The sequence below is a fragment of the Stenella coeruleoalba genome, assembly GCF_951394435.1.
Source record: "Stenella coeruleoalba genome assembly, chromosome: 12".
NCBI classification, from domain to species: Eukaryota; Metazoa; Chordata; class Mammalia; order Artiodactyla; family Delphinidae; genus Stenella; species Stenella coeruleoalba.
The window spans coordinates 259097-271006 of NC_137158.1; positions in this window are offsets into that span (position 1 = coordinate 259097).

Sequence of the window (11910 nt, forward strand, 5' to 3'; positions counted from 1 at the left end):
AGCAGTAGTAGTAGCAGTTCTGTTTATTGTAGTAGTATTTGCCATGCACCGTATTAAAAGTAGTAGCAGTAGTAGGACCAGCAGCACTACTAGTTACACTACTAGTATTTGTCATGCACTGGGATAGTAGTGGTAGTAGCAGCAGTAGTAGTAGTAGCAGAATTAGTAGTAGTTGCAGCAGTAGTGGTAATAGTAGTAGCATTTGCCATGAACTGGGCTAGTAGTAGTAGTAATAGTAGTAGTGGTAGTAGCAGCAGTAGAAGTGGAAGCAGCAGTACTAGTGGCAGCAGATTTCCCTGCAGTGGGCCAGTAATAGTAGTAGCAGTATCAGAAATATCAGTAGTAGTAGTAGATTTGACATGCACTGGGCTAGTGGTATTAATACTAGTACTAGAAGTATTAGCAGCAGTAGCAGTAGTAATAGTAGAAGTAGTATTTGCCATGCACTGGACTACAAGTAATAGCAGTACTACTAGAATTAGTAGCAGCAGGAGAAGTAATAATAATAGTAGTATTATTTGACATGCCCTGGGTTAGTAATAGTAGTAGTAGCAACAGCAGTAGAATTACAAGCAGTAACAGTAGTAGTATCAGCAGTAGTAGTAATAGCAGCAGTAGTAATAGTAGCAGCAATAGTGGTAATAGTAATAGTATTTGGTATTGACTGGGCTAGTAGTAGTACTAGTAGCAGCAGCAGTAGTAGTAGCAGCAGTAGTGGTAATATTTGTAGTGTTTGAAATGCACCGGGGTAGTAGTTGTAGTAGACATTGTATTGGTAGCAGCAGCAGTAGAATTGTCAGCAACATCAGTAGTAGTAGCAGCAGATTTGCCCTGCAGTGTGCAAGTAGTAGTATGAGCATTAGCACTAATAGGTATAGTAGTAATACTTGGTTAGTAGTATTGATACTAGTAGTAGCAGTAGCAACAGCAGGAGTAGTAGTAATATTAGTAGTATTTTCCATGCACTGGACTACTATTAGTAGCAGTACTAGTAGCAGTAGTAGCAGCAGCAGCAATAGTGGTAATAGTACTAGTATCTGCCATGCACTGGGTTACTAGTAGTAGTAGCAGTAGCAACAATAGCAATAGTAGTAGTAGATTTTCCATCACTGGGCTAGTAGTATTGATATTAGTAGTAGCAGTAGTAGCAGCATCAGCAGTAGTAGTAGTAGTATTAATATTTCCAATGCACTGGACTACTAGTAGTATCAGTAGTAGTAGCAATAGTAGCAGCAGCAGCAGTACTACTAATAGTAGTAGTGTTTGCCATGCAGTAAACTACTAGTAGTAGCAGTACTATGAATGGTAGCAACAGCAATAGAAGTGGCAGCAGCAACAGAAGATTTAGCAGCAGATTTGCCCTGAAGTTGGCGAGTAGTAGTAGTAGTAGTGGTCGCAGAAATAGCAGTAGTAGTAATTGACTTGCCATGCACTGAGCTAGTAGTATTGATAGTAGTATTAGCAGTAGTAGCAGCAGCAACAGTAGTAGTAATTGTAGTGTTTGCCATACACTGAACCACTAGTAGTAGCAGTAGTAGCAGCAGCAGCAGCAGTCGTAGTAATTATAGTAGTATTTGCAATGCACTGGACCACTAATAGTAGCAGTAGTAGCAGCAGGAGAAGTAGTAAATATAGTAGAATTTGCCATGAACTGGACTACTAATAGTAGCAGTAGTAGTAGCACTAGTAACAGCAGAAGCAGCAGTGGTAGTAATAGTAGCAGTATTTACCATGCAGTGGACTAGTAGTAGTAGTAGAATTAGCAGCAGCTGTAGAAGTAACAGCAGCAGTAGATGTAGCAGCAGCAGCAGTAGAATTAGCAGCAAGACTACTAGTAGTAGTAGCAGTAGTAGTAGCAGTAGTAGCAGCAGCAGTAGTAGTAACACTAGTAGTATTTGCCATGCACTGAACTAACAGTAGTAGTAGCAACAGCAATAGGTGTAGCAGCAGCAGTAGTGATAAAATTAGAAGTATTGGCCATGAAATGGGCTAGTAGTAGAAGTTATAGTAGTAGTGGTAGCAGCAAAAGTAGAAGTGGCAGTGGCAGCAGTAGTAGTAGCAGCAGATTTGCCCTGCAGTGGGCCAGTAGTAGTAGTAGCAGCAGGAACAATAGCAGTAGTAGTAGTATATTTGCCATGCACTGGGCTAGTAGTATTGATAGTAGTAGTAGCAGCAGCAGCAGAAGTAGTATTAATAGTATGTGCCATGCACTGGATTACTAGAAGTAGCAGTAGTAGTAGAAGTAATAGCATCATCAGCAGCAGTAGTAATACTAGTACTATTTGCTATGCACTGGGCTAGTAGTATTAGTAGTAGAAGTAATAGTAGCAACAGTAGAGTAACAGCAGAAGTAGTAGTAGTAGCAGCAGTTGTGGTAATAGTAGTAGTATTTGCCATGCACTAGACTAGTAGTAATAATAGTAATAGTACTGGCAGCAGCAGTAGATGTAGCAGCATCAGCAGTAGAAGTAGCAGCAGTAGTGATAATAGAAGTAGTATTTGCCATGCACTGGTCTAGTAGTAATAGTAGTGGTAGTAGCAGCAGTAGAAGTGGCCGCAGCAGCTGTAGTAGTAGCACCATATTTGCCCTGCAGTGGGCCAGTTGTAGTAGTAGCAGTAGTAGCAATAGAAGTAGTAGTAGTAGATTTGCCATGCACTGGACTACTAGTAGTAGCAGTAGTAGTAGAGGTAGCACCAGCAATAGAATTGGCATCAGAAGCAGTAATAGTAGCAGCATATTTGCCCTGCAGTGGGCCAGTAGTACTAGTAGCAGTAGCAGCCATAGCAGTAGTAGTAGTAGATTTGCCATACACAGGGCTAGCAGTATTGATAGTAGTAATAGCAGTAGTAGCAGCAGCAGCAGGAGTAGTAATAATTATACTAGTATTTGCAATGCACTGGACTACTACTACTAGTAGTAGTAGCATTAGTACAAGCAGCAGCACTAGTAGTAATACTAGTACTATTTGCCATGCACTGAGCTAGTAGTTGTCATAGTAGTAGTAGTAGTGGGAGCAGGAGCAGTTGAAGTGGCAGCAGCAGCAGTAGTAGTAGCAGCAGATTTGCCCTGCCATGGGCGAGTAGTAGTAGTAGAAGTAGCATCAATAACAGTACTAGCAGTAGATTTGCCATGCACAGCGCTCTTAGTATTGATAGTAGTAGTAGCAGTAGTAGCAGCAGCAGCAGTAATATAGTAGCATTTGCCATGGACTGGATTACTAGTAGTAGCAGTAATAACAGCAGCAGTAGTAGTAATAGTAGTAGCATTTGCCATTCCCTGGACTACTAGTAGTAGCAGAAATAGTTGCAGAAGTAGCAGCAGCAGCAGTAGTGTTAATAGTAGAAGTATTTGCCAGGCACTGGACTAGTAGTAGTAGTACAATTATCAGCAAAAGTAGAAGTAGCTGCAGAAGCAGTAGTAGTAGCAGCAGCAGTAGTAGTAGTAGTAGCAGTTGTGGTAATAGTAGTAGTATTTGCCATGCACTGTACTACAAGAAATAGAAGTAGTAGCAGCAGCAGCACTACTAGTCACACTACTAGTATTTGCCAGTCACTGGGCTAGTAGTGGTACCAATAGCAGCAGTAGTAGTAGTAGCATCATTATTAGTAGTTGCAGCAGTAGTGATAATGTCAGTAGCATTTTCCATGAACTGGGTTAGCAGTAGTAGTAGTAGTAATGATAGCAGCAGCAGTAGAAGTGGCAGCAGCAGTACTAGTGGCAGCAGATTTTCACTACAGTGGACCAGTAGTAGTAGTAGCAGTAGCAGAAATAGCAGTAGTAGTAGTAAATTTGCCATGCACTCCGCTAGTAGTATTGATATTAGAAGTAGCAGTAGTAGCAGCATCAGCAGTAGTAGTAATAGTATTAATATTTGCAATGCACTGGACTACTAGTAGTAGCAGTAGTAGTAGCAAGAGTAGCAGCAGCAGCAGTAGTACTAATAGTAGTAGTATTTGCCATGCAATAAACTACAAGTAGTAGCAGTACTAGTAGTGGTAGCAACAGCAATAGAATTGGCAGCAGCAACAGAAGAAATAGCAGCAGATTTGCCCTGCAGTTGGCCAGTAGTAGTAGCAGTAGAGGTAACAGAAAGAATAGTAGTAGATTTGCCATGCGCTGAGCTACTGGTATTGATAGTAGTATTAGCAGTAGTAGCAGCAGCAGCAACAGTAGTAGTAATTATAGTAGTATTTGCCATGCACTGGTCTACTAGTAGTAGCAGTAGTAGTAGCACTAGTAGCAGCATCAGCAGTGGTAGTAATAGTAGTAGTATTTACCAAGCATTGGGCTAGTAGTAGTACTAAAAGTAGCAGCAGCTGTAGAAGTAGCAGCAGCAGTAGAAGTAGCAGCAGCAGTAGTAGTGATACTAATAGTATTTGATATACACTGGACTACAAGTAGTAGCAGTAGTAGTAGCAATAGTAGCAGGCAAAGCAGTAGTAGTAATAAGAGTAGTATTAGCCATGCACTGGACTAGTAGTAGTAGTAGCAGCAGCAGTAGATGTAGCAGCAGAGGCAGCAGAATTAGCAGCAACAGTACTAGTAATAGTAGCAGTAGTAGTAGCAGTACTAGGAGCAGCAGTAGAAGTAATATTATTTGCCATGCACTGCACTACGTGTAGGAGCAGTAGTAATAGCAAAAGTAGCAGCATCAGTAGTAGTAATAGTAGTAGTATTTGCCATGAACTGAACTAATAGTAGTAGTAATAGTAGCAGGAGAAATAGAAATAGCAGCAGCAATAGTAATAGTAGCAGCAGTAGTGATAAAATTAGTAGTATTTGCCATGCACTGGGCCAGTAGTAGAAATTATAGTGGTAGCAGAAAAAGTAGTAGTAGTACTATTTGCCATGCACTGGGCTAGTAGTATTAGAAGTAATAGCAGAAGCAGTAGAAGTAGCAGCAGAAATAGTAGTAGTAGCAGCAGTTGTGGTAATAGTAGTAGTATTTGCAATGCAATGGGCTAGTAGTAGTAGTAGTAATAGTACTGGCAGCAGCAGTAGAAGTAGCAGCAGTAAAAGTAATATAAGTAGTATTTGCCATGCACTGGGCTAGTAGTAATAGTAGTGGTTGTAGCAGCTGTAGAAGTGGCCGCAGCAGCTGTAGTAGTAGCACCATATTTGCCCTGCAGGGGGCCAGTAGTAGTAGTAGCAGTACTAGGAGAAGCAGTAGTAGTAATAGTATTTGCCATGCACTGCACTACATGTGGTAGCAGTAGTAGTAGCAAAAGTAGCAGCAGAAGGAGTAATAGTAGTAGTATTTGCCATGCACTGAACTAATAGTAGTAGTAGCAGGAGCAATAGAAGTAGCAGCAGCAGTAGTAGTAGTAGCAGCAGTAGTGACAAAATTACTAGTATTTGCCATGCACTGGGCTAGTAGTAGAAGTTATAGTAGTAGTGGTAGCAGCAAAAGTAGAAGTGGCAGCGGCAGCAGTAGTAGTAGCAGATTTGCCCTGCAGTGGGCCAGTAGTAGTAGTAGCAGCAGCAAAAATAGCAGTAGTAATTGTATATTTGCCATGCACTGGGCTAGTAGTATTGATAGTAGTATTAGCAGCAGCATTAGTAGTATTAATAGTATGTGGCATACACTGCATTACAGAAGTAGCAGTAGTAGTCAAAGTAATAGCAGCAGTAGTAGTAATACTGGTACTATTTGATATGCACTGGGCTAGTAGTAGTAGTAGTAGAAGTAATAGCAGCAGCAGAAGTAGCAGCAGCAGTAGTAGTAGTAGCAGCAGTTGTAGTAATAGTAGTAGTATTTGTCATGCACTACACTAGTATTAGTAGTAGTATTAGTAGTACAGGGAGCAGCGGTAGATGTAGCAGCATCAGCAGTAGAAGTAGCAGCAGTAGTGGTAATAGAAGTAGTATTTGCCATGCACTGGACTACTAGTAGTAGCAGTAGTAGTAGAGTTAGCACGAGCAATAGAAGTGGCAACAGAAGCAGTAATAGTAGCAGCAGATTTGTCCTTCAGTGGGCCAGTAGTAGTAGCAGTAGCAGCCATAGCAGTAGTAGTCATAGATTTGCCGTACACAGGGCTAGTAGTTTTGATAGTAGTAGTAGCAGTAGTAGAGCATCAGTAGTAGTAGTAGTGTTTGCAATGCACTGAGCTACTAGTAGTAGCAGTAGTAGTACCATTTGTACAAGCAGCAGCAGTAGTAGTAATAGTAGTATTTGCCATGCACTGGGCGAGTAGTAGTAGTAGCAGCAGCAGCAGTAGAAGTAGCAGCAGCAGCAGTACTAGTAGAGTAGTAGTATTAATAGTAATAGTTTTTGCCATGAACTGAGCTAGTAGTAGTCATAGTACTAGTAGTACTTTTAGCAGCAGCAGTAGAAGTGGCAGCAGCAGCAGTAGTAGTAGCAGCAGATTTGCCCTGCAATGGGCGAGTAGTAGTAGTAGAAGTAGCAGCAATAAGAGTACTAGTAGTAGATTTGCCATGCACAGGGCTATTATTATTGATAGTAATAGTAGCTGTAGTAACAGCAGCAGCAACAGTAGTAGTAATATAGTAGCATTTGCCATGGACTGGATTAGTAGTAGTAGCAGTAGGAGCAGCAGCAGCAGTAGTAGTAGCACAAGATTTGCCCTGCAGTGGGCCAGTAGTACTAGTAGAAGAATCAGCAATAGAAGTACTGTTAATAGATTTGCCATGCACTGGGCTAGTAGTATTTTAGTTGTAACAGAAGCAGCAGTAGTAGTAATAGTAGTAGTATTCGCCATGCACGGGACTACTAATAGTAGCAGTAGTAGGGCAGTAGTAGAAACAGCAGACGTAGGAGTAGTAATAGTAGTAGTATTTTCCATGCACTGGGCTAGTAAGAGTACAACTAGCAGCAGTAGTAGTAGTCACTGCAGTAGTAGGAGTAGCAGCACTAGTGGTAATAGTAGTAGTATTTGCCATGCAATGGGCTAGTAGTAGTAGTAGTGGTCACAGCAGCAGTAGAAGTGGTAGAAGATTTGCCTGGCAGTGGGCCAATAGTAGTAGTGGAAGTAGCAGCAATAGCACTAGTAGTAGTAGATTTTCCATGCACTGTTCTAGTAGTATTGATAGTAGTATTAGCAGTAGTAGAAACAGCAGCAGTAGTAGTAATAGTACTTGTATTTGCCATGAACTGGACTACTAGTAGAAACATTAGTAGTAGCAGTGGTAGGAGCAGCAGCATCAGTAGTAGTAATAGTATTTGCCATGCTCTGGACTACTTGTAGTAGCAGTAGTAGTAGCAGTAGTAGAAACAGCAGACATACGAGTAGTTATAGTAGTACTATATTCCATGCACAGGACTAGTAATACTACAAATAGCAGCAGCAGTATTAGTAGCAGCAGTAGTAGGAGTAGGAGCAGTAGTGGTAATAGTAGTAGTATTCCCCATGCAATGGGCTAGTAGTAGTAGTAGTAGTAGAGGTAACAGCCACAGTAGAAGTGGCAGAAGATTTGCCCAACAGTGGGCCAGTAGTAGTGGTAGTAGCGGTAGCAGCAATAGCAGTAGTTGTAGTAGCTTTACCATGCACTGAGCCAGTAGTATTGATAGTAGCAGTAGTAGCAGCAGCATCAGTTGTAGTAATAGTAGTAATACTTGCTAGGAACTGCACTATTAGTAGCAGCAGTTGTAGTAGCAGTAGTAGCAGCAGCAGGAGTAGTAGTAATAGTAGTAGTTACCAGGCACTGGGCTAGTAGTAGGAGAAGTACTAGTATCAGTAGTAGCAGTATCAGCAGTAGTAGTAATAGTAGTAGTATTTTCCATGCACTGGGCTGGTAGTTGTAGAATTAGTAGGGGTAGCAGCAGAAGTCGAAGTGGCAGCAGAAGCAGGTGTAGTAGCTGCAGATATGCCAGGCAGTGGGCCAGTAGTAATAGTAGCAGTAGGAGCAATAGGAGTAGTAGTAGTAGATTTACCATGCATTGGGCTAGTAGTATTGATACTAGTATTAGCAGTAGTAGCAGCAGCACAAGCAGTAGTAATAGTAGTAGTATTTGCCATGAACTCGACTATTAGACGCAGTACTAGTAGCAGTAGTAGCAACAGAAGAAGCAGTAATAGGAATACTTGTAGTATTTGCAATGCACCATGCTAGTAGAAGTACTAGTAGCAGCCACAGCAGCAAAAGTAGTAGCAGCAGTAGTAATAGCAGCAGTAGTAGTGGTAGCAGCGGTAGTGGTAATAGCAGTAGTACTTGCCATGCACTGGGCTAGTAGAAGTCCTAATAGCAGCAGTAGTAGTAGTAGCAGCAGTAGTGATAATAGTAGTAGTACTTGGAATGGACTGGGCTAGTAGTAGTACTAGTAGCAGCAGCAGTAGTAGTAGAAGCAGTAGTAGTAGTAGCAGCAGGAGTGGTAATATTTGTAGTGTTTGAAATACACTTGTGTACTGGTAGTAATAGTTGTATTTGTAGCAGCAGCGGTAGAATTGGCAGCAACATCAGTACTAGTAGCAGTAGATTGGCCCTGAAGTTTGCAAATAGTAGTATTAGCCTTAGCACTAATAGGTGTAGTACTAGTAGATGTGCATGCACTGGGTTAGTAGTATTGATACGAGTAGTAGCAGTAGTAGCAGCAGCAGAAGTAGTAGTAATATTAGAAGTATTTTCCATGCACTGGACTACTATTAGTAACAGTAGTAGTAGCAGTATTAGCAGCAGCAGCAGCAGTAGTGGTAATAGTAGTAATATCTGCCATGCACTGGGTAAGTAGTAGTAGTAGCAGTAGCAGCAATAGCAATAGAATTAGTAGATTTGCCATGCACAGGGCTAGTAGTATTGATATTAGTAGTAGCAGTATTAGCAGCATCAGCAGTAGTAGTAATAGTATTAGTATTTGCAATGCACTGGACTACTAGAAGTAGCAGTAGTAGCAAAAGTAGCAGCAGCAGCAGCAGTACTACTAACAGTAGTAGTATTTGCCATGCACTGGACAACTAGTAGTAGCAATAGTAGTAGAGGTATCAACAGCAATAGAAGTGGCAGCAGCTACAGAAATAGTAGCAGCAGATTTGCCCTGCAGTTGGGCAGTAGTAGTAGTAGGAGCAGTATCAGAAATAGCAGTATTAGTAGTATATTTGCCATGCAGTGAGCTAGTAGTATTGATAGTAGTATTAGCAGTAGTAGCAGCAGCAGCAGTTGTAGAAATAGCAGTAGTATTTGCCATGAACTGCACTACTAGTAGTGGCAGTAGTAGTAGCAGTAGTAGCATCAGAAGGAGTAGTAGTAATACTAGTAGTTTATAACAGGCACTGGTCTAATAGTACTTGTAGTAGCATCAGCAGCAGTAGAAGTAGCAGCAGCAGCAGTAGTAGTAGCATCAGTAGAGGTAGTAGTAGTAGTATTTGCAATGCACTGGGCTAGTAGTGGTAGCAGCAGCAGTAGAAGTGGCAGCAGCAGCACTAGTGGTAGCAGCAGATTTGTCCTGCAGTGTGCCAGTAGTAGTAGTATCAGTAGAAGCAATAGGAGGAGTAGTAAATTTAACAAGCACTGCACTAGTAGTGTTGATACTAGTAGTACCAGCAGCTGCAGTAGTAGTAATAGTGGTAGTATTTGTCATGCACTGTACTACTAGTAGTAGCAGTAGTACTAGCAGTAGTAACAGCAGCAGCAGAAGTAGTAGTAATTATAGTAGTATTTGCAATGCACTGGACCCCTAGTAGTAGCAGTAATAGCAGCAACAGTAGTAAATATAGTAGTATTTGCAATGCACTGGATTACTAGTAGTAGCAGTAATAGTAGCACTAGTAGCAGCAGCAGCAATGGTAGTAATAGTAGTAGTATATCCCATGCATTGGGCTAGTAGTAGTAGTAGAAGTAGCAGCAGATGTAGAATTAGCAGCAGCAGTAGAAGTAGTAGCAGCAATAGTAGTGATACTAGTAGTATTTGATATACACTGGAGTACTAGTGGTAGCACTAGTAGTAGCAATAGTAGCAGCCAAAGCAGTAGTAGTAATAGTAGTAGTATTAGCCATGCTCTGGACTAGTAGTAGTAGTAGCAGCAGCAGTAGGTGTAGCAGAAGCAGCAGAAGTAGCAGCAACAGTACTAGTAGTAGTAGCAGCAGTAGTAGTAATATCACTTGCCATGCACTGCACTACTTGTAGAAGCAGTAGTAGTAGCAGAAGTATCAGCAGCAGTGGTAGTAGTAATATTAATAGTATTTGCCATGCACTGAACTAATAGTACTAGTATTAGTAGCAGTAGACATAGCAGCAGCTGTAGTAGTATTGCAACAGTAGTGGTAAAAGTAGTACTATTTGCCATGCACTGGGCTAATAGTAGAAATTATAGTAGTAGTGGTAGCTGCAGCAGTAGAAGTGGCAGCAGCAGCAGTAGTAGTAGCAGCAAATTTGCCCTGCAGTGAACCAGTAGTAGTATTAACACTAGCAGCAATAGCAGTAGTAGTAGTATATTTGCCATGCACTGGGCTAGTAGTACTGATAGTAGTAGTAGCAGCAGCAGCATTAGTAGTATCAATAGCATTTGCCATGCACTGGTTTACTAGTAGTAGTGGTAGTAGTAGAAATAATAGCAGCAGCAACTGCAGTAGTAGTAATACTAGTAGAATTTGCCATGCAATGGGCTAGTAGTAGTAGTAATAGCAGCAGCAGTAGAATTAGCAGCAGAAGTAGTAGTAGTAGCAGCAGTTGTGGAAATAATAGTAGTATTTGCCATGAATTAGGCCAGTAGTAGTAGTAGTAATAGTAGTACTAGCAGCAGCAGTAGATGTAGCAGCAGCTGCAGTAGAAGTAGCACCAGTAGTGGTTATAGAAGTAGTATTTGCCATGCACTGTGCTAATAGTAATAGTAGTCATAGTAGCAGCAGTAGAAGTGGCCACAGCAGCTGTAGTAGTAGCACTAGATTTGCCCTGCAGTGGGCCAGTAGTAGTAGTAGCAGTAGCAGCAATAGAAGTAGTAGTAGTCGATTTGCCATTCACTGGACTACTAGTAGTGGCAGTAGTAGTAGAGGGAGCACCAGCAATAGAAGTGGCATCAGCAGCAGTAATAGTAGCAGGAGATTTGTGCTACAGTGCACCAGTAGTAGTAGTAGCAGTAGCAGCCATAGCAGTAGTAGTAGTAGATTTGCCATGCACAGGGCTAGTAGTATTGATAGTAGTAATAGCAGTAGTAGCAGCAGCAGCAGGAGTAGTAGTAATTATACTAGTATTTGCAATGCACTAGACTACTAGTAGTAGCAGTAGTAGTAGCACTAGTACAAGCCACAGCAGTAGTAATAATAGTATTTGCCATGCACTGCACAACTTGTAGTAACAGTAGTAGTAGCAGAAGTAGCAGCAGCTGTAGTAGTAATAGTAGTAGTATTTGCCGTGCACTGAACTAATAGTACTAGTAGTAGTAGCAATAGAAGTAGCAGCAGCAGTACTAGTACTAGCAGCAGTAGTGGTAAAGGTAGTAGTATTTGCCATGCACTGGGAAAGGAGTAGAAGTTATTGTAGTAGTGGTTGCAGCAGTAGTAGTAGTGGCAGCAGCAGCAGTATTAGTAGCAGCAGATTTACTGTGCAGTGGGCCAGTAGTAGTAGTAGAAGTAGCAGCAATGGCAGTAATAGTAGTATATTTGCCATGCACTGAGCTAGTAATATTGATAGTAGTAGCATCAGCAGCAGCAGTAGAAGTATTAATAGTATTTGCCATGAACTGGATTACTAGTAGTAGCGGTAGTAATAGAAGTAATAGCAGCAGCAGCAGTAGTAGTAATGCTAGTAGTATTTGCCATGGATTCGGCTAGTAGTAGTAATAGCAGCAGCAGTAGAAGTATCAGCAGCAGCAGTAGTAGTAGCATCAGTTGTGGAAATAGTAGGAGTATTTGCAATGCACTAGGCTAGTAGTAGTAGCAGTAATAGTAGTACTAGCAGCAGCAGTAGATGTAGCAGCAGTAGCACTAGAAGTAGGAGCAATAACAGTAGTAGCAGTATA